Below are 25,655 nucleotides of genomic sequence, written 5' to 3' on the forward strand. Positions count from 1 at the left end.
CAGTGAAAATGAACGAACTACAGCTATTTACAACAACATAGCTAAATCTTAGAAACAACATGTGTGAAAAAAACTAGCCACAGAAGACTTCATAGAATATGATAGACTTATTTATAAAGATCGGAATCGAGCAAAACTAAATTATATATTTTAGAGAGTAATACATACAAAATTTAGGATTGTGGTTACCTCTGAAGAAGAGCAGGAGAAGAGTGTAGGAAAGTAGCACATAGGTAATATCTTAAATAGGATGGCGGGTTTATGGGTGTTTATTTTATTGTTATGCTTCATAGATTATATATATGTTGCATGCATTCTTTTGTATTTCAAATTTTACATAATAAGAATACACTTTTTTTTGGATTAAAAAAATTCCAGCTTTATTGAAATAAAAGTGTTATTTAGCACTGTATAAGTTTAGGGTGTACAGCATCATGATTTGACTTACAAATATCATGAAATGATTATCACAATAAGTTTAGCTAACATTCATCATTTCATGTAGGTACAAAAACGAAAAAAGAAAGAAAAAATATCTTTTTCCTGTAATGAGCACTCAAGATTTACACTCTTATCAACTTTCATTTTTATCATTCAACAATGTTAACTATAGTCACCAGGTTGTTCATTACATATAAAAATACAGGTATTTTTAAGGTGATAACATAAAAGAATTTTCCCTTGTTGCTCCTACATTCTGCCTATTTCATATCATAGCCCTTTTCATAGTCCCCAATGTCTTGACATTTTTAGAAGGTATGGTCTGACAAGGAAATCCCTGGAATCGTTTGGGTGGCTGAGGATATAGGGTGAGGCTGACAATAACTGTTAAGTGGAGTGAGATAGAAGACACAGAAACCCTCTGTTTTCCTCTTACTAATGAGTGCCTAGAAAAGCATGAGGCATGGAGGAAAGAGAACTGGGGAGGTAAGGCTTGGTGACCTCTTGGAAAATTAATATTTATTGTCTCAGCAGTGACTAATAGTTCCAAATGTGGACGATCAGCTTGGATACGTTATTATGAGAAACTTGCTCTTTTACTGCCCACTGTTCTTTTCTGAGCAAAATATGGCCTTTTGAATGAGGTAGGATTTGGCATGTGTATGATGATGTAATATGTTACACAGCCAGGCAAGTTGTCAGGGACTCAAAGGTCTGGTTTTGAAAAATGAAAAGCGGATATGTGAGAAATTGGTCCATGTGGGAATAACAATTATAATAAAAGTGGAAAACGTAAGCCAACACTGGTGTATTTCTTTGAGTACTGAAGTTCTCTGCCACTAAGATTCATCATCACCAAACTGCTGGCCAGCACTGGCAGGGGAAGGCAGACCTCTCCTGGGAATTATCAGCTTATTCTTAAGCAGATGAATAGAATAATGCGTGACATGCTGGTGTTGTGGAGATTCAGTCTTGGTCTAGAGTTCCATTAAATGAATGTGTGGAATCAATATCTAACTGAATGTTTGTCATGAGAACACCCAGAGGCCCTTGTGTAGCTTGCTACTTTTCAGACTAATTCTCAGACAGGAAAATGTGCAGCGTGTCTATTTTCTAAAATAGTTTCAACATCTTTTATGTAATGCTGATGCATCTGGAAGTGAAAATGCTAAGAGTTTCATTTCACTAAAAATGGAAATATTTGTTTTTTACTTTAACCTTTAACTTTAGATTACAATTAATGGCATTTTCACCTTAGTCTTAAGAGTGGCAATTTTACCGAGTATCAAACTGTATGTATTCATTGACACATCGAACCAGTATTTTCTGAGAATATTTTATGTGCAAGAACTGCATAGGTTGTTATGAAAAATGCAGAAACCTGGTCAGTGACTCTAAAAATCTCACAGTCTGGAGAGGGAAACAGATCATTACATAGCAGGACCAATACAATATACATGAGAACATGTCACAGAGGCAGTGACATCTGAGCTGAATCATAAAGGAAATGTAACATTTGAATGAATAAAAAGGACATTTCAGATTGAGGGATCAACATAAAGAAAGAGGAATTTAGCCTTATATTTGTAAGATTTCACCAGATTTTATGATATAAACATAAGCATCATGATGATGAGATTCATAGTAAATTCAGATTAAAATTATCTAAGTAAATTAAGAACTTTTTTTGCTAAATTTTTCTCTTTTATCTTTCCATCTTAATTACATTGCAAAAACAGTATATTTGCATTATGTTAAACTGGTCCGTGGTTTGTGGCCAATGAATAGAATTATAATTCAGTTTAAAAGTAGTGTAATATTTTAGTAGTAAAACAATTAGAAGTTAAGAATTCTGCATTTTTGTAATATTTCCCCTCTATAATACTTCTCAGAAAATGGTTAAGCTCTAATTAGAAATCTGACTCGCTTTGGGTTTTATCACTTAATCAGAGAGGTAAAGATGAATTGAGAATAGAAATCTTAAAATGCAGTGATGATAGTACCTTATATTTCAATAGCATGGAGTATATGAACTACTTTAGTAGTCATTTTTTAAATCCAGCCAATATGTAAAAAAGGGCAATATAGGACCGAATTACAAGTTTGCTTTGTAGAATAAATTACTACCAGTTCATTCTGCTCAACTGTAGCACTTGTAAGCAATTCATTCTTAACATTACTTTTTCCCAAAAGACTGTCTTGAAACTTGTCTTACTTCTTTTTCCCTCTGTGCATAAGTCTGTTTCATTAAATTTTAGCAATTCTAAATCAGGCCAGTGTCTAAATCAGACTAACATCTAATAGATGACATGTGAAATGTGTTTGCTATTCCTTTAAACATTTTATGGCATATTCTTTAGACAAATACTTAATATTTATTTATAAATTCACATTATTTTGTCCAGTAATTAAAAGAAATGAATATGTATCTCTGTCTTGTTTTTTTCTAGCAAAAGAAATAATTTACAATAAGCATTTATAATTATTTCAGTTAAAGGTTTATGGCATTTGAATGATGATATTTGTTGTTTCTGTCATTTAGATTTTATAGATAATTTTTGAACAGAAATATATCTTTTCTGTTGATGTTTTTGTACCTCTACACATAAATGGCAGATTACTGAAACAATAATTTGCCCTTTAGCTGTAGTGAATAAGACTCTCCTTTATTCCTGGTTTGCTGAGTGCCTCTCTAACCATTTTTATGTCTTTATGGAGATGCTAATGCTAATTAATGTTTGATCAGGAAAAAATGTCAAATAAAACTGTTAAAGTTGAAGCATGAATTATAAATTCAACATGATTACCCTAATGGTAATGTTGATAATGATATTGATTACATAATTTTTATAGGTGCTTCCAGTATGCTGAACTCTGTGCTAAACATTTTACTTATACATTATTTAATTTTCCCAACTGTTCTGTCAGTTAGGTTTACGCCCATTTTACAGATGAATTTATAACCATTATACCTCACAACATTTAATAATAATTAAAATATGCTAATACAAAATAATAATATATTTTATTTGACTCTAAAAGCTTTGCACATTTGAAATATATATGTGTGCATGATAGATAACAAGGGTCCTGTTACCAGTCCATGGCCTGTTAGGAACAGGGCCGCACAGCAGGAGGCAAGTGGTAGATGAGCCAACGAAGCTTCATTTGTATTTGCAGCCACTTCCCAGCGATAGCATCACTGCCTCAGCTCCACCTCAGATCATCAGGCATTAGATTCTCATAGGAGCACTGGTACCTGGTGCCAGAAATGTTGGGGACTGCTACTTTAAGGGACTTAATGATGTATTGGGAGAGATGGACTTGCTTAAGACCAAAGTATAAGCAAATATGATAATTGCTTTAATGGGGATAGGTACAGGATGTTATAGAAAAATGGAAAAAAGGGCCTCAGCTTCCTAGAAGGTATTAGAGAGGTCTTAACAGAAAAGCAGCTCTAATGCTGAGACTTAAAGAATGAGTTTGAGTTTGAAGAGATGATGTGCAGAGGGAACAAAATAGAGCAGGGTGTGGAGATGAGCAAGAGCAAGGCGGGGTGGATTAGGGAGCTACAGGGATTTAGAGATGCTGAGCATCATGTGCAGCTGGAGGAGTGACACACCTGACTGCAGTCAGGTCACAAGGAGCCTTGCTTGCTGTTCAAAGGAGTGCAGACCTTATACTCTGTGTTGAAAAGCCATCAGTGTATTAATTCAATAAACACTAAGTTATGATAGGGATTGTTCTTCTTCCCTCCTTCCCTTTCTCCCTCATTTATTCATTCAGTATAGTTTTATTGTGTGACCATAATGTGCCAATCATTGTGTTGAATATTGAGAATGAAAAGATAGACAAGAGTGTGCAGGGTTCTGCCTTCCTAGAGCTTAGTAAGTGGCGGGGGAAACAAGCGTTAATCAATGAATCTAACGAAAAAGTGTAAAATTACAAAAATGCCCAGTATAACAAGGGAGAAGTGAATCTATAAAAACATGTAGTAGGAAGCAGCGACCAGGCCAAGGAGGTCCAGAAAGGCTTCCCTGAGGACAGGACTGAACTGAGAGCTGAAGGAGATAATGATACAAGGTCATTTGATGAAGAAGGTGAGTGATTTGGGGATAAGTGTTGGCAATGAGGAGATCATGTGCAAAGGCCCTAAGGCCTAGGAGAGCAAGGTGCTTTTAAGGAATTTAAAGTAAGACAGAAAAGCTGGAATGCAGGCTAGAAAAGAATGGCTGGACCATACTGGGCCTAGGGGTTGTGTTAAGAGTCTAAGTTCAGTGGAAAACTATGCTAATAAAAGGGCGATGTATGCACTAAGCCATAATCAGAATAGTGTTCATAAATATCTACATATATACACATGTACAAAGGGAAATTAATATTGACCCATAAATAACTTTGTTGGTTTCTTGATCTGCTCACATCCATTTTATATTGCAGTGATTCTAAGACATATAGTATGTAAAATTTGTATATAGGTAACAATGTTTATTGTTTTTCACACTGTAGTTATAATGTATAGAAATTCCTCCCTTTATTTCCATATCTTAAATTAGGGATCCACATATGGCTCTTGATATTATTATTTGTCTCCTAATAAAATGTAGTCATTTAGATAGGACTCAGAGTTTAGGTTTTTCCTTAGTGTGTTGGCATCTGGGTTTGGGATTGGTTGGCATTTTTAGTTTACTAAAATAACTATAAATTTACTCTTGATTGAAATATGAACGTGTTGATTTTAATTTAGCTTTGGAATTAAAATCAAAGGACAGTCAAATCCAAAAAGACTAATGCTAAGACGGGTGACATTTCAATTCTGGAGAAAAAAATAAGGTGATATCGTTTGATTGTTAACTTTTTTATAATAAGCACGGGAGTGTTGATAGCAAGATAAATTTTGGAGAGATGGAAATATGAGCATGCCCTCTGAACAGTATTGGCTTAAATATTGGCTTTAACATCTACTAGCTGTCTGACTCTTCTTATCAATTACAGAGATAGCAGTGGTTACTAGCTGCCTCACAGGGTTCAATGGATTAGGATAATGTATGTAAAGCATTAGCACCATGCCAAGCACATAGTAAGTGCTCAATAAATGTTAGTGGTGACCTTGAATATTAATGACACCATGCTTTACTTGAGCCATCAACAGAGAGGCACAGTTCTGAAAGTGAAAGTCAGGTGGTTATGGTAAATACATGAACTGAATTTGCTTAATTCTGTGGCTAAGAAGAACTCTTAGAGAGCATCAAATTCAGTAATGTTTCTGAAATTTTCTGAAGAAGAACTATTTTTTATCTCTCTGACATTTTGGAATCATTAGGCAGGGAAGGAGGGGGAGGAGACAGGAACATTTCGATGATGATGTCCCTAAGGTCAGAAGATGGGATGGGAAGCCAGCTCTGGCTGGATCCCTCTCATGCTGGGTGTGTGTGTGTGTGTGTGTGTGTGTGTGTGTGTGTATAATGTTATACAAATGTGTTTCTTTTTTCTGTGGCTTCAGCTAAGGTGAATGAAGGCCAAAGCAAGCTGCCTAACTCAGTGGGAATACTGTTTTTATAATTACAGGTCTAGGCATTTTACATTGCATTTTCTACTGCCACCCTTTCTACGCAAGCAAAATTTGTGTGAAAAGATCTGCTGGGAAGGAGCTCACTGCTTATGTTTCTCCATTGTGATGAAAGCACATGGTACAGGTAAATATCTCTAAAATCTTTCAACCCAAATGACTATATTTAATTATAAAGTCTCCAAAGGAGTAGTAGAGATGTATACATATCTAATCTCATACATACAAAAACAAACACAAGCATACAACATAAACATACATGTACAGATTCACATATTCTCCATCTATTTATTCTTTCTCTTTCTGTTATAAAAATGGAAACTTGCTTTTCTTATGGGAAAGAAAATGGCTTCTATTTATGTTGAGATCACTGATTAAGAGGATGACAAGACATTGATTAATAAAAAAAGGAATGATTCTGACAAGGGTATTCACAAATTCGAACTAGAGAGACTATTACCATCAGGTGAAGGTAGGGAACAATACGGTTTATACTATCATATAGCCTTTTTGTTCCTCTTAGTGAGATAATGAACATCTTTTCATAGCAATAGATATTTATCTGCAACATTATTTTTATAATTTATGATTCTATAATTTATGATCATATAGATACCATTCAATGCATATCCTAAAATACATTTAATCGATGTATGCCTCTTAGTTTGGCATTTAAATTGCTTCTAATTTCTTTGCTTATATGCTACCAAGAATGTTCTTATAGCTATATATTAGTTGCCATTATTAATGGCTTTCATAAGGATAGTTCCTTAGCAGTAAATTGCTGAATTTAAGAGTTTTCAGGTTTTAAGACTTTTGCTACTTGTTGCCAAATTACCTTCCAATAAAGTCATACCAGTTTGTATTTCTGGAGGCAGTGCATGGAGTACCTACTTTTATACCATTTTACCAGTGCTGAGAATTTTGAAAACAAAGAGTGTTTGCCAATTGATGATGAGAAATAGTGTCTCCATGTGCTGGGTTTTTTTTGGGGGGGAGGGGCGTATTTATTTGTAAAGCATACTATTTTCAAGAAACTTCCTGCCATAGATAGTAGCATGTTTGAAACATAATGGTTTTTGACATTTGAGAAATAATACTAAATCAGGAAGGCATGGAAAGGTCCTAGGAAATTTTAAGTTTTTCCTCTTTTTCAGCCAAGTATTATTAGACAACCATGAGATCACTGGATAGCAATACTTTTTCGATGGAAAATATAGTTTTTCTTTCTTTAATAAGAATAAAAAGGTGTTTAATAAATAGCCCTCATTAAAACATGGATCTGACGTTATACTGCTCATTAATTAAAATATTTGTATATATATGTATACACATATACATATATGTATATATACACATAGATATGTGTGTGTATATATACATGTGTGTGTATGGATACACACACATACACATGCATATATATATGTGTGTGTGTGTGTGTGTGTGTGTGTGTGTGTATATATATATAATCTGTCCAATATTGGGAGCATGATTAAATATAATTATGGTAACACCATATTAATCAGAGGCTATAGATCACAGTAGATAAGACTTTGGACTCCAGACCGGCTGGGTTCAGATTCCAGCTCTGCTATTTTCTTGAGGTACAAGGTCAGGAAAGTTACCTGACCTCTCGATGTCTAAGTTTATAAAATTTAGACAATAATAGTACCCATCTCATAGGATGTTGCTGCACAGAAATATATGTGAAATGTTGAAAAATTGTTATAAATCCTATTTTGACAATATCTAGTGATATGAGAAAATGGTCATGATGGAAGTAAAACCAGCGAAGTATGACTCTAGCTATAGTATTTCAATTTTGTAAAATTTTTCTCCTTCCTCCTTCTTTTCATCTTCCTCTGGTATCCAAAAAACATTTAATGTATTTCAGAACACGTTTACCTTACTCCGACTTTGACAAACTATACCCCATTTCTTACCTTATCCACCATCATTCACATTAATTAGGATTAATGGAGTAATTCTAGTCCTGGAGAAACTGCCTGACTGAAGTCTGTAAGTCAGAGACCTATTTACCATGGAAGTGTCTTGTCACCTGGCCAGTGGGACCCTGGGAGCAGTCCTCGTGTGAGAGCAGAGCCTGGTCCCAACCTTGCACTGCCTTGCTCCTGAGGGACCTGGGATAAGGCAAGGTTACTGGCCTCTTTGAGCTACACATGGAAAGTCTCTAACTGTCCAGCTCCTTATGTGAGCTGCCCTACTATTCACGTCTCTTCCCTCCATTACTAAGTAAGCTTCCTTTCACTCAGTAAATGAAAGAGAAGATAGAATGAGAGACTCTCAGCTCTCAGGAATCGTTTACTTTATCCTACATAGATACACAAGGGAAAACTGTGGAGCTGTAAGTCCCTCAACCCTTAGCTGAATCATAAGGTTGAAAAAAGGTCAAAGAATTATTTAGAATTAAGGAGACAAATGCAAGATGACTTGTCTGGCTTCAGCTACTGCTCTTCACAGGACACTCTGCAAATCTTATGTATGTAGATGCTGCATTCGTTTTGGCCCACATTTCCTGTCTTATTTGAACAGCTTTGTATTTTTCAGTAAAAGAGGAACATCTGAATTCCTAATTAAGACAGTTTAGCTTAGGAATTACTCTTTAACGGGTCATAAATTATTCTCCTCTAAATGATTATGAGGATGAATAAAAAAATAAAACTTGTATTTATACACGTACATATGTTATTTCGACAGAATTAATAGATTCATAAAGGGAGAGAGGACAACAAATGTGTCAGCAAATATAGGTCAGGAAAGGAGTTCATAACGTTCTGCCAAACTCCAGTGAGGCACCTCACGAGTGTAGGTAGAAAGGCCAAACGTTGCAGTAGTGAGAATAGTAATAACACTACCATATGGAACATTTGGTATTTGGAAAGCACTTAGATTCCTCCTAAGCAGAATCAATAGGGATTCAAACAGAAAGGAAGAAACGGTTCTCTTGCTGTGAATTGCTGGCTGGTGTGCAGACATGCAGACATGTTGATTAGCAAGGGCTTACCAGAATGAATGTCTTTAGGGAGGTAGAAGAGTGGGAAGTATTTCACCATATTTCAGTGTGCTGTGGCCTCAGGTCTGTGCTCTAGCAGTCTAGCTGTTTTTGGCGGTCTCTATAACCAAACCATTTTTGTAATCGTATAAGAAACTGCTCTTCGAGACTAGGCCAAATCAGTGTTGAAACTCAATTCATTAAGTCCCATGGGGCCTTTTGGGTGCCTTAAGACTTTGCCAGTACAGAGCGAAAGCACAACTATTGAATTGAGAGTGTCTTTCTTTAAATTGTAATCTCATTCAGTCATCCATCACTCATTTATTTATTTGGCAAATATCTCTTTCGGGCACTACTGTGTACTGGTATAGTTCTAAGCATTGGAGACATGGAATGGAACGAGACAGATATGAAGTTCGCATTTCTACGGGAGGTACAGTTGACAGCATCATAAATAACCTGGTTTGAGTGAACAGGGGAGCTGAACTGGACTATTCTAAAAGGAGGCAAACGTGCATCTGAAATGAGAAACTGGAGAAACCAATGGAGAACGATCTGTTGGAAGGTTTAAGGCAGGAAGAGCCAGAGAATAGTCAGGGACTGGCAGTGAGGTTGTGACTGTTGACAGCAGGACCAGATTGGAGAATGAAGAAGGTAAGGAGAGAAGACAGCTCTCAAACTGCTTGAATGCGCAACTGTCAGGGCCAGTAAAAATCATGCCACTATTGATCTCTCAATTTAGGTAATCTAAATAATGTATGCTATTGACAATCCATATTTTAAGAAGTTGTGACATGAATATGTTTTACTGTATGACTATATAGACATGTCAGAAGAGTGGATTGATTATGGTATATGGTGGTACTTTTTTTTTTCAACCACCACCCAAAGGAAGGATTGGGGTGGTGGCTTCACCAGAGCACACTTACCTTACTCCAATTTTGACAAACTGTATCCCATTTCTTACCTTATCCACCATCATTCATATTAGAGAGTGAGATTAATTATATAATTCATTGTACAAGCATCATTAACATTATTTAGTTAACTTTAGACAGATTCAAGTTCTAGATCAAAATAGTCTGTCCACTTGTCGCATCTTGGCCTCTTTCTTACCTTCCTCCATCCATTCCCAGGTGCTTTTATGGTCCCAAAATAATAAAATCCACTCAGAGATTTCTTTTATCTCCTTTGGCCTTCAACATAGGTTTGATAAAGGCTACAGTTTTGGCTTTGGATTTACTATCATCAAGGGACCCTTTTTTCCCTCTATTTTGTCATTCATTCCCTTTTCGTTTCTTGGGCAAAGCCAGTAGTAGTCCATCCCACCGCCAGGCCCAGCCCACCCAACCACACACATACTGTGCATTCTGGGTTTTGCAATGCACATTTCCATGGTGAAGGAAACCTTATTGATATTAATTAAATATTTAAAATAGAAATCTTCCTCAAGCATTATCTTTCAGCATAAATGTGTTCTTCCCTTTTCCACTCCAGTTCCTTCAGTCTGAAGGTAGCCTCTATAATTCATAACCAGTTCAGGGGAAGATATTATTCTGAGACACTTAGTGACGTTTTTTGTGCAAAAATGAAAAATGCAGAGGCAAAGACTTAAGAGTACATACTATTTTATATGTAGGCATAGCTTTGCATATCTATTTTGGAGTATATTAGTTTCTGAAATAATTTACCCAACTTCCATATAAAGCATTTTATTCTTTGTAAGTCTGATAAATAATACGATTTACAGTGTCATTGTGCAAACATTCACACATATATATATATATATCTTTTATATATATATATATCTTTTTACCTTTCCTGAAATAAGGTAGAATATTTTGTCACCCAGTGGAGTAAAGTGCATTAGAAAATGGTTGATACCAAACTCAGCCATTTTGTCTTTCCATGTTCAGACCCTAAAGCAGAATGCCGCAGAGATGCTGCTCTGGCAAATGGAACTATTCAAAATGCGAGTAAGGACTAGAGATGGAAATAGCAAAGTGTCAGTATTCTGGGGTACTTTTCAAATTACCATCGTTTTTTCTCTTAATGTTTATCAAATGAGATGGAGCATTTAAATATATTTTCTAAATTCTAGAATGTAAGATATTATAGCTTTTGATGTTTAGTATTTAGAGACGAGAGGAAACTTGAAGATCATTTAGTCCCCATTCCCCCTCACTCAAGACCTCCTCCATGTCAGTAGTACCTTTCACTTCACCAGTGCTCAAATAGTGAATCATTGATTGTTCATTGATTGTCAAAATAACAATTATCATTATGAGATCTAGAAATAATATAAAGAACTTCTTGGGACTAATGTAGTTTTTGGAGTTAGCAAGAAATAACAGACTCATGCCTCAATATGCCAAGAAGGACCTAGAAGGAATATCTCTTTAGATTAAGTGAGAAATATATTATCGATATCTATTTAGGTTTTCACTAAATGTTTTAGAAAAATTTGGGTAGGTAATTTCTCTGACGTGGCAGTTATATTCTTCTGTTCCTCCTGTTTTCTGTTCAGAAATAGTTTTTGTTCTCTACCCTTCATTTTTTTCTTTAATGTGAGGACAGCAGGTCCCTGTGAGGATTATATGCATATAATTTTTTAGAACATTGCCTGGCCTGGCACATAGTTAATGCGCAATAAACAATTTGCTGTCACTACTTCTGCTCTGCTATTTCTCCCTCTACTTCACATTTTTTTTTTTTTCTGATGGAGATTTTTTTGAGTATTTAAAACAACAACAACAAAAATGTAACCAAACGAAACAAGTACTGATATTGCATGCTTTAGAAGCTGGGGCTGTGTTTGGTCCTACTTGCAGAGATGTGATCCTCTGAGTACATCTCTGGCTGAACCCAAGTTCAAGTGGAACACCCTTGGTCTTGGGGATCAAGAGGGCTTTGAACAAGGTACTAACTTACTCTGTGCCTCCAAGTTTTGTATCTATAACATGACTGGATTACTCTCTGAGGCTTCTTTTACTTCTAAAAATGATCATCATCTTACCTCCTTGATGTTTTAAGGCTTTGAAGTGCCTATAGAAAAGAACCTGTGAAAAGTCCCAGTCACTGTTTATATTCTCCCCATGCATTTGAGTATATACATTGAGTGTTTTTTGGTTTGTTTTCTCTTTCATGCTCAGATGGGTCTGCTCCTCCAATGATGATGATCAAACAAAATGAAACACCCCTTTTCTGCACAAGGCAACCCCCTTCCAGATGCTTAACCCCTTAAGCTAGTGTTCAGATGTCACAGAGGGAAGCATCACTTCACTTGCCGCTGAAATACAGCCATCTCTGGAGTGAAATTTGGCAACAGTGTAATAGTTAAGCTGCAGTACTTATATGACAGTTTGGGGAAAGGAGTAAGACAGAAATAGCAGATACCAAAATAATCTAATTAAAACAGCAGGGAGAGTGGAATCGGGCAACAAGAAAGGAGGATGATATACCCCAGTCTGATTATCTCTACTGTTTAGACAGTGTGGACTTCAGCTCCAGAAGCTCTGTAGTGACCACAGTCAGAATCTCCTACATAGGCTCAAAATGGGGGAGGGAGGCTTGTCTGATGTCTCATTGAGCTATAATCTTGTGACTTTTCTCTCTCTCTCTTTTCCCAGTGGTCTAATTATCAGGCTGTGTTGGCACTTAAATAGATCTGTATTCTTAGAGCCACCTCCCTCTTTTGCCCCCTGCATAGGATAATATCATGGTTCGGTATTTATGACATCAGAATGTACTATGCTCAAAAGTCATTATGTTAAGGCACCTTTTAAATGGCTTAGGAAGGGTGAACTGGCAGACAACCCTTCTGTTTAATTCAAGGATCTTGGTAAATAAAAATGACCAGGAAGGGAGATTCAAGAAATGTACCTGGTAGACAAATGCAGTTGAATAAAAATATATAATCCTTAAGGTTTTCTAGAATGGGAGTAACTATTGTGATAAATATTAAAATAAGGACATGGAAGTAGTAGTGGATAAAATTCAAAAATACTGAGCAATGTGTGTGATAATAATTTAAAAATAAAAGGAAAGGGTAGATTTGTTAACACCATTAGAAATAATCAGATCGTCAGATAATAGGATACAAGCTCTCTCAAAAGGGAGATTCCAGGGAATAAAGGAAGCAGATGCTAAAAGAACTTAGGCGTTTTGTTTAACCAGAAAAGAGAGAGCTTTAAGAAGAAATGTAGAGATTAAGAGTTAGTTTCATTTACAAGCACATAAAATCTTTAGGTAATGAACAGAGTTCATGTAGTCCACTGTTATAAAATGGAACCAAAAAAAAATTTTTCGAGGCAAATTAAATATAATTTGTATCAATGAAAAAAAATGAGATTTGGTATCAGAATGATACCCAAAAAAAAAAAAAAAAAAGAGATTTGGTTTTGAGTTTTAGCTGTGCAAATTATTAGCTTTTTGACCTTAGAGAGATCACTTAAAAAAAAAAACTATAAGATAGAGATAATTATATCTAACAGGGGTGTTGCGATGATTTAGCAAGGTAATGCATTAAACACTTTTGTGAACTGTAAAGCTCTCTACATGTTATTTCTGTAAATATGCACTGTTCTTATAGTATGGAGAAGCTATTAGGGACAGTGATCACCCATGAGAATAACTTAGAAGACTAATCATATAGAGAAGAAATCTATTGAGTAAAATTTTAAAAATACATGAATTATTATTATTTTTTTTTGCACCTCAGTTTTCTGGCCCAGAAATTCTCCTATGTTTATGGGATTTTTCTAAAAATTTCCAGTGAGCTCTGTAACAGAGTTATCTACTCTCTGTTGAGCTATAAACCACATGATTTTATAGTAAATATTGCCTCTGAGTAAACCTTGAATAACAGACTAAAGAAAAAGAATGCCATCTTCTTTCATTTAATAATCCTCATTTCGGGAGATTTGGGCAGAAGTAGGCGGGGGTCTGTGGGCTGAGAACAAGAGTAAAATAAGTCAGATGCTAACTGATGAAGACTTGAAATGGAAACGGTGAGGCACAGTAAATCTTTACAAAGTGTGGGCTGGCGCATTCAACTTCCTTTTACACAGCAGCCCATCTGTCTCATTAGTGTCTGTCTCTTAATCACAGACTTCATGAAGTGTCTAGTTGGCTTTCTTTTTTTTTTAGCTTTTTATCTTAATCTCCTACGAAAGTTAACGAAAGGAAATTAACTGAATTATATGCTGTTAGTGTGTATTCACAAGCACTCTGAGGAGTGAAACAGGCTATATTCGCAAATGAGTAGTAGCATGGGGATGAGTCTGTGCAATGAGCATCTTTGTGTGTGCATTCATGACTGTGTATGCATTTGTGCCGATATCCACAGACACAACACATATGTGCGTCTGTTGTATACACCCTAACATGGAAAAGACACATTGACACTAATTAGAAAGGGTGATATGAAACAGTGAAAGTAAAATTCCTTTCGGCAGCATTTACCGAACATTTCGGCAGCATTTATAGAACAATAGTAGGAGTTAAATATTAACAGGCTTAACTGTCAATAATGGTCAAAAAATATAAATTCTCCATTGTCTGCGTTTCTTGCAATACGACAGTGTATTTTAGGTTCGTCTGCTTGCTCGGAATTCAAAATGCTGTGGATAAAGAATGTTGTAGAATCTAATTTGTGGCAGAAAATTTGTTTATTATTCCTGAGGACATTTGCAGGGCTGAACTATCACATGGAAAAAAGAACAGCTTTGTTTAGAAAATTCAGTAGGGTCAGTAAAAGAAAATTGAATTAAGAAACTTAGAGAGTCTGTCTTTGATTGATGGTGCTTCTTATTCATTCTTCATTATTCTCTGTGAAGGAATAAAACTATGAAATTAGATGTGAAAACTGGATTAAGACAAGTGGCTTCTCAGATTTTTTTTTTACCTTAGCTGTTTCCAGTTCCTAGTAAAGCCAAGAGTAACTACATAAAGAGTATATGTTTACTATATTAAATCTTCCTAATAAGTGTGCCCTTCAGGTTTGATTTTAGGAATTATTTTAGAAGATACAGAGGCAGGTCGTACCCGCTGACTGTATGATAGTATTTGTCTCTAGATAGTTTATATGCCCGTTTATTTTTAGGGAGTGAGCAGTGGAGTAAAAGGGGAAATAATACTATTTTTATAACAGAAAGCATTTTCTGTTTACTCCCTTTTCTCCAAGCAGAGTTTATTACATTCCCATTTGAGCCATCAGTTTACTCTCCAAATGCTTTTGTCAGAGATTTGTACACAAACACAAGTCTCTATTAACTAGACTATATATCATTTGAAAAAAAGGAATTTTTTAATTTGTTATAACTCTAGCACCTAAGAAAAGGCCCTAAACATATTTTGTTGAATGAATGAATGAGTGAGTGAATTAATGAATCAGTCAGATACCTACTATGTGCTTATCATTGTCTTAGATATGAGGGGCCATATATAAGAAGTATGAGACATGGTCGTATCTGTTCTGAGGTGATATAAATCTAGCTAAGGATTAGAACAACTTGAGTAATGAAATAAATATTGGACTGTAACCCTCAAAATAAAATAAATATTTGTGGGTCCATACTGATATAAATAAATAACTGAATAAACAAATAAGTGGGGCCAAATAGACAACCGCTTTACAGAGGAACTCAAATAATCAATCAATCAATCAATCAATAAATAAATAAAAGAACTAGAAAAACGTTATTAGCACCCATAGTAATAATTGCCACAGGAAAGTTGTGCTAGAATTAGTGGACAAAAGTTTAAGCAGGAACAGGATATTTGTAGTTTCAAAGTATCTCTCTCTCAAATGTGTAGTAATTACAAAGAGAAAAATGTAACCGTACCTGGAGAGTCCTGGCAGACACCACCTTAACTAAGTAATCAAGATTAGCATCATTACAGCCATGCCACCCTGAACGTGCTAGATCCCGTCTGATCTCAGAAGCTAAGCAGGGTCGGGCCTGGTTAGTACTTGGATGGGAGACCATCTAGGAAGACCAGGTGCCGTACGCCTTGAAAAAAAAAGAAAAAAGATTAGCATCACTAATGATACAGGTTGACATCATGTGCCCCTTCATGTGAAACACTAAGAAGGACACCATACCTCTGTGGTAGCCTTCCCAATAATGTATAATCTCATCAAGAGAAAATATCAGAGAAACCCAAATCAAAGGACATTCTAGAAAACAACTGACCAGTACCCTTCAAAAATGTCAAGGTCTTTAAAGATAAGAAAAGACCAAGGAATTGCCACAGACTGGAGAGACACGACAGCTAAATGCAACATGAAATCCTAGATTGGATCTTAAAACAGAAAAAGGGCATTAGTGGAAAACCAGGAGAAATCCTAACAAATTCTTTAGTTTTGTTAGTAGTACTGACCAAGGTTAATTTTCTAGTTTTGATCGTTGTTCTTTGGTTATGTAAGATGTTAACATAAGGGGAAGCTGGGTGAAGGATACAAAGGAACTCTACTATTTTTGCAACTCTCTGTAAACCTAAAATTATCTTTAAGAAAGTCTAGTTGAGGGCACTTTGTCCACAAGAAGCCATTATAGAGCAATACTTGACAGTATATAACTAAGGATTTACGATGGTAGGGGCAACTTTGGGCTGAGGGTGCACTGAGGGGAATGAAAGATGGCTGATGATTGGAGTGGTCAGGAAGAGTTTCATATGAGAAGAAAAACCTGATTTGTCCCTTGAAAGGAGGTGCAGAGATGATGGGTGGAGCAAACTGAGAGGTCGTTCTAGGTGCAGGGACAATAGGGACAAAGGCAGAAGGAAGGGCTGCAGATGCCTATGTGGGATATGATGGAGAGTCTGGATGAGTGATGTGTGCTGAAGATTGGTATGAAAGAGTGTTGGACAGCTGTGGGGAAGACAGGAAGTAGAGTCATTAAGACCAGGCAGAGGAGTTTGAAGCTTATGTGATGTGTGATAGTTACAAGCTCTTGTCGAAGCTCAGAGCTTAGTCGTATCCCTGTTCCACTCACCCACGCTCAGTGAAATGGTATGTATGTGAAATTGGCAACAGGATATCCAGGGTGGCTGGAGTTGGGAGAGATGGAGGTAGGTGAGTTAGGGGTTAGAAATAGCTAATGAGAGCCTATTCATTTGAGGTCTCAAGTGGAAGAGGAGGGGAGTCAGAAAAGGAAGAGGAGGCAACATATCTAAAAGCATTTGAAGAGGTAGAGTCATAGAATTTAGTGATTGATAGATGTGGGGCATGAAGAACAAGGAATCAAAAATGATTCCTGGGTCAAGCTTACAAGAGAGGTGAAGCTGGTGTTCATAATTGAAACCATTCATTCAGCAGATATAGTGCCTCTGTGGAAGGTTATATATTCTAGGTAAAGAAGGAGGATTAAAAAGAGTACAAACAGAATGTCTGTCTACAATGAAACGAGCAGGAAAGCCCATGGTTTAAGCTGTACTGCATGAGTTTATAGATGACCAGGGCAGACCCACCTAAGGGGTCCCTGTCCTTCAGATAAAAAGAAGGGAGGGGGTTGCTCTGTTCCTAACAGCAGCCATGAATAGTGTTAAGAGTATTTTTCAAGTTAGCATTTCTTTCTGCTTGATAAAGATGTCAAGCCTACTACTATTTGAACTCTACTCACACACACACCAAAAAAACCCTCTCTTAAATCACCATTCTACTTAGGAAAAGCAGACAAACACTCCTTTAAGGATGTTAAGCTAGAGGTCCATGGATCCCAAAGGTCACAAACATGAAAATTAAAATACTATAAAAGCACAATAAATGTTATAAAGAAAGAAATAGAAAAAATAAGTATGTGTGCTTAAGTTTCAAGCTCCTAATCTTCAGGTACTGTTTTTTTGACTTGTTTTATATGATGTTGCCCATTGGTCATACCCATAATTCATGCTTTTCTGGGCAGGTTTGCTATGTTATTATTCTCTTCTCTTGCGCTTGTCCGTCCATCTCTCTTTGTTTTTTAGGAAAGAGTTTCTGTAACTTTTATTACCCTGCTTTCATTAGTTATTTCACAAATTTCTACCTCTAGTTCAAATTCAATAGCATTTTTTTATCTCTGCAAGAAGCTGGTAACGTCTTTATCAGCAGTTATAACTGTGCAATTGGAGTTAGTGTTGAGGCTTGGGTAACATCAGGGTAGGGGCAGAAGAGTGGGTGTATTCACCTTGTGCACACTTGAACTTACACATGTGATTATTGCTGACAGTAATTAGATGTATGTATTGAAGGTCCTTTTTTTCCCTAATTACACTTATTAATTTATTAATTTATTTATTCGTATTTATTTTTTGTATGTATATAAGTATGTATGTATGTATGTATGTATGCATTTATTTATTTTGGGGGGAGGGTAACGTTGATTAACAAAATCCAGTAAGTTTCACGTGTACAATTCAACAGTATGTCAAATATATGTTGCATTGTATGTTCACCTCCCATAGTTAGATTTCTTTCTGTCACCACATATTTGACCCCTTTTACCCCATCAACCTTTCCCCTTCCCCCACCCTCTGATAACCACTAATCTATTGTCCACGTCCACGAGTCTCTGTTTGTTTGTCATGTTTGTTTGTTGCTTTTAGATTTATATCCCATGTGTAAGTGATATCATGTGGTTTTTAACTTTTTCTGTCAGGTTTATTTTGCTTAGCATCATTATCTCAAGATCCATCCATGTCACAAATGGCAGTGTTTCATCTCTTCTTATAGCCAAGTAATATTTCATTGTATATATGAACCATATCTTCTTTGAAGGTCTCCATTTCTATCTCAGTCAACACGTTAAGTTATGTTTCTTAACAATTGAGTTCTTATCCCTTCTTTTCTTTCTAATTGAGGTAAAATTGATATATAACATCATATCATTTTTAGCTATTCAACATTATACTTTGACATCTGTATACACTACAAAGTGATCACCACCAAAAGTCTAGTTACCGTTTTTCACCACACAACTGACCCTTTTCACTCCTTTGTACTCCCCCAACCCTGTTTCCTTCTGGTAACCACCAATCTGTTCTCTGAATCTATAGGTTTACTTTTGTTTTTTTGTTTGTTTTGTTTTTAGATTCCATATATGAGTGAAATCATATATTTGTCTTTCTCCATCTGACTTATTTCACTCAGCATAATACTTTTAAGGTCCATCTGTATTTTTTTTTTCAGAACTAGGTAAAAACCATCTGTCTGTCTCTGAACTCTCAAGGTACTTTATCTATATTTCATAATACAAAATTTCATTTTTCATGGCTGAGTAGTATTCCATTGTATATGTATCCAATAAGTTTTATCCATTTATCCATAGATGAACACTTAGGCTGTTTCCGTATCTTGGCTATTGTAAGTAATGCTGCAATGAACATAGGAGTACATATACCTTTTTGAATTACTGTTTTTGTATTCTTCAGATAAATACCCAGAACTGGAATAGCTGGATTTATGGTAGTTCTATTCTTAATTATTTGAGGAATCTCCACACTGTTTTCATAGTCCCTGCATCAGTTTACATTCTCACCAGCAGTGCACGTGGGTTCCTTTTTCTCCACATCCTCTCCAATACTTGTTTTTTGGGTTTTTTGTTTGTTTGTTTGTTTTCATAATAGCCAGTCTAACAGATGTGAGGTGATATCTCATTGTGGTTTTGAGGTGCATTTCTCTAATAATTAGTGATGTTGAACATTTTTTTTTCATGTGCCTGTTAGCCCATTTGTATGTCTTCTTTGGAAAAATGGCAATATAGATCCTCTGCCCATTTTTTTAATTGGGTTGTTTGTATTTTGTTTTTGATCTTACCCCTTCTTTGATATCAAATGGTGATTAAGATAAATAAACATTTTATAGACAATAGGCAACTGAAGAGAAAGTTAGCCCCTTTTATGGTTAGCTGTAAATGAGAATTGCTTGATATTCTTAAAAACATGAAATTGTGGTGGTTCTGTGTCTAGTCCAGAACTGAGCATTATGTATAACTTTTGCAGCCTGTAAACTTAATCTTCAGGTATCTTCTTAACATGAGAACTCTTCATGAAATATGACTTGCCTATAGTATATTTAAAATGTGGTTTAAATGGCAGTGTGTTTCATAATATGCATGGATGTTTTGTGCAGAATGTAAAAAGAAATTAACATCTTTTGTAGAGTATACATTGGCAATGACAGAACACTCTATGAAGTGACCACTAGGCCCCCTTTATGGGCCTGCTGTGGAAACACATATGTTCAAACTGGAAGGATAAAGAATCTTTTTATGTCCTTTATGACTAATATGTTGACTTCAGTGTTTTTTCATAGGGAACATATTTCAAAACTGTAATTGTCGTCAATGGTTCATTCCATTTAAAATAATTACTATGTCCAGTGGCTCTTTCCACAGTCCCACATAAGCCAGTCAGTTTTTCTCCCTTCTCAGAGTGCCTGATGCTTTTGAGTATAATGCATTTACTAAAATGGGTACTTTTGTTTTCTTTTGGTGGCATAAGTGGAAGCGATATGCTGAAATGAAGGAACCATTTTGAACTTACTCTCTTAAAAAATTGCAAGGTGAAGGCAGGCAGAAACTTCAACAGAGCTCCATAAAGATCAAGAAACCTACTATCAGGCTGTGATTTGTCAAAAAGATAATACACATGGATCAAACAGGTTAATTCTTTTATTTCTTATGATGCCATATAGGAAGTGCATGATTAACCTAATGGACCTTTCAGAGATGCAACAAAGAGATGAGAGTGGAAAGTACCAGAAAATTGCTGTGGAAGGAACAAGCATAGAAAGCCAAGTTTTAGGATTAGACAAAATCTGTTTAAAGTTATATCTTAATTTGGAGTTTTTTATTGCACCCTATTACAACTCAAGAATGAAATAAGGGAGATATTTACAGAGCAAGAAATAGGGAATTGTTATAAATTCTTTCCCTTCTTCAGTCTCATCGTCCCTTATTTAGTCTCTCTTCTTTCATTTCCCTTAAAAATAAACTGGATGGAAGGAAGGAAGGATGGATGGATAGATGAATGGGTGGGTGGATGGATGGATGGATGGATGGATGGGTGGATAGATGGACAAATGAGAGAATGAAGTGAGCAAGCTGCTTTTAACAAAATTCAAGTGATGTCACTTCTGTGAATTTTGTTATAAAAATTATACAATCCTAGTTTTCTTACCCAGAACACATACTCCTACAACCCTAACCTACTAATGAAATCTGGAAATAATCGGAAAAAGTCTTCATACAAAGGAGAAAAATGACCAAAAATCTTGCACTTGACTCTGTAGATGAGGCCCTGAAATACCCAAAGCCCTGATAGCTTAGAATGACACTCAAAGTAAGGTTAATGATTTTACAAGTTTACTTATCCAGTTCCCCAAGTAGATTAAGAGGAATAAGAGGGCTTTCCAGTGTTAAATATACTGACCATAGTGAAGGAGGGGGGAAAAAGCTAGAAAAACTAAAGCATTATAAAATCTCAGTGGTATTGGCCATTTGGTTTGGACACAAACCAGCCAACTAGGTGAACATGAAGGACATTTCATGAAAAGCAACACAGAGATAATAGCACAGAGGACAAGAATGTTGCAGTAAGAAACAACCCCAGCTCTCAGGGGTGGAATGCAATAGAAACTTCTTTTTCAGTCCTTATAGTTAACTTTGAGTGTTCCACAGCGGGGGTGGAGGTATCCACGGAATGATGATTCCCAAGCTGAGCATCCTCCCATCTCACAGCTCAGCCATTCTCTAGGGTCACTGGGAGACCTTCAGGAACTTCTGCAGCAATTTTCCCAGCAGTTGGGGAGAGGAAAGAGAGTGAATAACATCATTGGAGATTTGTTAATGGAAGTGGCATACATCACTCTTTTTCATGTTCCCTTTGACTGAATTTAGTCACATGGACATACCTAATGCAAGTAAAGCTGGGAAATGTCAACCTGTATGTCAGTGGGGACAGGGAAGCTGGTTTGTTGAACACTAACCAGCCTCTACCACAACTGGATACCTTCATGAGTTTGATGTCATCCTTTACCTCCATCCCACCTGCACCCTGGAGAGAGGAGTAGAGGGATAACTATAAAATCATTTTGGTGCACTGTTGCAGGGATTGGGTTAAAGAACTTAGATGGCGGTGAGGTGGAAGAGCATATAGAGAGGCAGGCAGATACTAGAAAAAACTTTGGAAGTTTCAGGTAAGGAAGAAGAAACATTCTTCTCCCCCTGCCCCCACTTCCTGATTTTCACATCTGTTGTTCCCTGCTTAACCCAGGGACAACTTGCTTGAGAGCTGTCAGTACTAGAATTTTCTATTAGCTCTTGTTTGGTTCCTACAAAACCAAGCCGTATTTATAACATTGTTTCTCAGAGAAAATGAGTTTGGAGTTCCAAATACTGACTTAGAAATGAACTGCATGTACACAGCTCCTTTGTAAATTGAGTACTCTCTGTCCTGGGCCTGTCACCCAGAGATAACATTTATCTGTGCTTTATCAGTATGGGCTTGTCAAGTTAACTTATGTTTACTCTTTTCTGCCTTCATTTTGATGATAGCCTCGCTCTTAAAATTTAATACCCTCTTTATGTTTGGAGAAACATTTCCTTTGGAGGTGCTTCAAATATTCTTGTGAATAGGAATGGTGATTTTATTTTATCTCCCAATTTATCTTTAGTAGGATTCATGGCTATGAAAATCTTTTGAGCAGGCAGTCTATAAATTGTGGGAAAAAATGAAAACTCTTTAACGGAAGTGAGGGAAAAAAATTCTTTTCTCATATTACTCTGGGTTGTCAGATAAACTTGTAATGTAATTACTGTGTTGGTTTGTAAAGGTTAAAGAACTCTGAAGTTTATAATTCTCTTTTGTGTGTGTGTTCCACACACGTAAGGAAAAATCCAACACATTGAAGCTAAATACCATGTTAACATAAAAGTTCTGAGCATTTTATAGTTTGTCGACACAGAGACATAATTTATGGATTTTGTATTGGCTTTCACAAATATCTCATGAATCAGTTATTTCCTCCATGGAGCCAATATGCAGATTACATACCTTGTTTATTTTAAATCTGCATATATGTAATGTGTGCACTTAAAATGTTCTTGCAGCCTTCATATTGTAAAGCAAAAAGGTGAAACCCTGGTCTTAGAGACTCTCCTTAGGGAACTAACTATCCATATACAAGTAAAAATTTCTGCTGTTAGCAGAGCAGCTGACAGACTATGATCACAAATGTTACCGATGCTGTTCTGTTAGGAGGTAGAAATAGAATGCCTAGGACTATGCAAGCTTGTCATAGATTGTCAGGGTGATGTGTTTCCATATTAAAAAGAATACTTTGTTCCCCCCTTGCACATGTACCCTGCAATGGTAAGAAACTGTTTCAGTTCAGCTGTTATTCTGATTTACACTTGCAGGCTCAGATTTTGATACTAGTGTAGTTAAAATTAAATGAGTAGTAGTCATATTTAATGATCTTTCCTTTCTGTTTAAAATGGTACTGCAGCCCATGCAAAAAACATTTCCTTTTGGTTTTAAGTTTATGTATTTTGTTCTATTTTTCCATGGCTTTTTTTTTTTTTTTTACTATCAAAACTTTGGGAAGAATTGCGGTGTGTTGGTCTTTTTCCATCTGCAGTCTGTAGTCACTTTCCTCAAAATTGTTTGCATGGATTCTAGATCACCTGTTCAGTAATTGACTAATACCTTTGAAAGAGTTTTATAGAAATTGAACTGTGAAACTGTGGTTGAATACAAAGAAGCCTACATGAGTGTGAAAGAAAGCACTTTATGAACTGTAGAGCACTACATAAAAGTGAGGCATTATAATTAAATAGTCTCCGGTTCATAATGAGCGTCGACTGTCAAAACATATAAAAGACAATTTATATTTTCCCATAAGTACACTACTTATAATGTTCCAAGAGTAGCTAGAAGTTACTCCAATACTGCGAGAGAGTATTTAGGGGGAATACAGAGTTCTAAAATGCCACCAGAAATCATTAATCCAGGGGGAACTGTTGAAGCTACCTCTTTAAGACCCCACTAGAAACATGGTACCATCTGAATTTTTAACCTCATCCAAACAAAAGGAGAATAGGGCACTATACTTCTTATATCTGGAGGCAAAAACGTGAAATGTTGAGTGTAGAATATAAACCACTGTTTAATAGATTTATGTTCTACGACTAGCTCAAGTTTACAGATTTCTAGATATCTAGAGATTCACAAAAGCTTTATTCTTGTTATTCAACTTAAATCTAATATAATCTGCTCTTAAGTTCCAATGTCATGAAAAATCTTTTTTCTCTCTTTCTAGAGACCTCCTCTACCCGCTTGCCAGCTAGAGTCATGCAGTTACCCACTCTGATAGAGCTTAGATTCATTTGTAGATTATTCACACCAAACAGGGTTGGCACCCGTTCATGGAGATAGGGCCCAGTGGGCTGCTTTACAGTCTTGGATGTGCTTGCCTCAGTAGAAGTTTATATTTTATAGCTGACACACTGTTGACCAGAGTAACCTGTTGCAAAACATGATGCTTTATCATTTGTTTTGTGTCTTCTGTGTTGAATATTTGAGCTGAAAAATATGAAAAGATTTTATTAACATTAAAGAGACTTTATTAACCCTATGTATTAAAATGGTTTATATAGAAATCCTTTGAGAAATTTTTATATTTGATTCCTGGAATGTTCAAACAGTAAAGGCAGTTTTTTTTTTTTTTTGTCATCAAAAGCCAGCATTACTCAGACCTTCAGAGTCATGTGGAAGTAATAATACTTATTATTAATATTTATTATTATTAATATTTTTGCAAATGAATAAATTGGCATTCTTTTTTTTTTTAACTTCAGTATTCTCTTAAAAGCACTGTTGACTTTTATGAAATGGTTGATTTCCTGGAACCAGTAATATTATGAGGTTCATTTTTAGGCAATTATTGGCATGTTTGTCAGATAAATCAAACATTAAATGGGCCGTGGGGAATGGTTTTTAATATTTTCTCCTTGTAATTTGTTCCCTAAAGAAACGATGTTGTCTCTTAAGTGAAGTAGTTTGGAGGAAGCATTGCTTTTAGGGACCCAGTCCTCATGATGCGGAGAAACCAAAAACCAATGCTCCAGGGCACCTCCGCAGTATTTTTCATAAGCTTTAAACTGGATATGAAAGGCCATCCAATTTATAGCTTTTGTCTGTGAAGATCAAGCAGAGATTGATTTTTAACCACTGTGCTTGTGGGGAAACAGACTGCAGTAACTAAGACAAAAAGAAGCAGATAGAAAGAAGAAGAGAAATAACCTCCCTGGCACCCACCGGAGAATGTCTCCAGAGGAAGAAGATCAGTATCTTCTGATATTCATAAGTAGAGGAACTGCTGGAATTCTACATTTCATATGCTCAGCCCATTAGGACCTCTCACTCAGGGAAGATGAATGTTCTTTATTCAGGAGATCAGAAGCAGGAATCATTAAGGACCATACAGCTAATTTTTTAAAAAATGTACAGTCAGTGCTTTATATATTCGCAGGGTTGTGTAAATATCACCACAATAAATTTTAGAACATTTTTACCACCCCAAAAAGAAACCCTGTACATACTCATTAGCAGTCACTTCCCATTCTCTCCCAACACTTCACCCTCAGTTTC

At 36.0% G+C, this 25,655-nt stretch overlaps 1 protein-coding gene and 1 pseudogene across 12 annotated transcripts in view; both read left to right on the plus strand.

Annotated features, from left to right (window-relative positions):
* Positions 1–25,655, plus strand: part of ATXN1 (ataxin 1) — a 372,466-nt gene that overhangs the window by 135,669 nt on the left and 211,142 nt on the right. For 11 of the 12 annotated variants that reach the window (XM_023532254.1, XM_023532253.1, XM_011362861.2 and 8 more), the window contains one exon: positions 6,010–6,137. The gene's annotated coding sequence lies outside the window, so the exon portion shown is untranslated. Of the gene's footprint in view, positions 1–6,009; positions 6,138–12,175; positions 13,369–25,655 lie in introns of those variants that run through there. The other variant, XR_002781026.1, reaches the window with a different exon arrangement.
* Positions 15,919–16,037, plus strand: LOC111741608 (annotated as a pseudogene).

Source organism: Pteropus vampyrus, unplaced genomic scaffold, assembly GCF_000151845.1.
Source record: "Pteropus vampyrus isolate Shadow unplaced genomic scaffold, Pvam_2.0 Scaffold80, whole genome shotgun sequence".
NCBI lineage: Eukaryota > Metazoa > Chordata > Mammalia > Chiroptera > Pteropodidae > Pteropus > Pteropus vampyrus.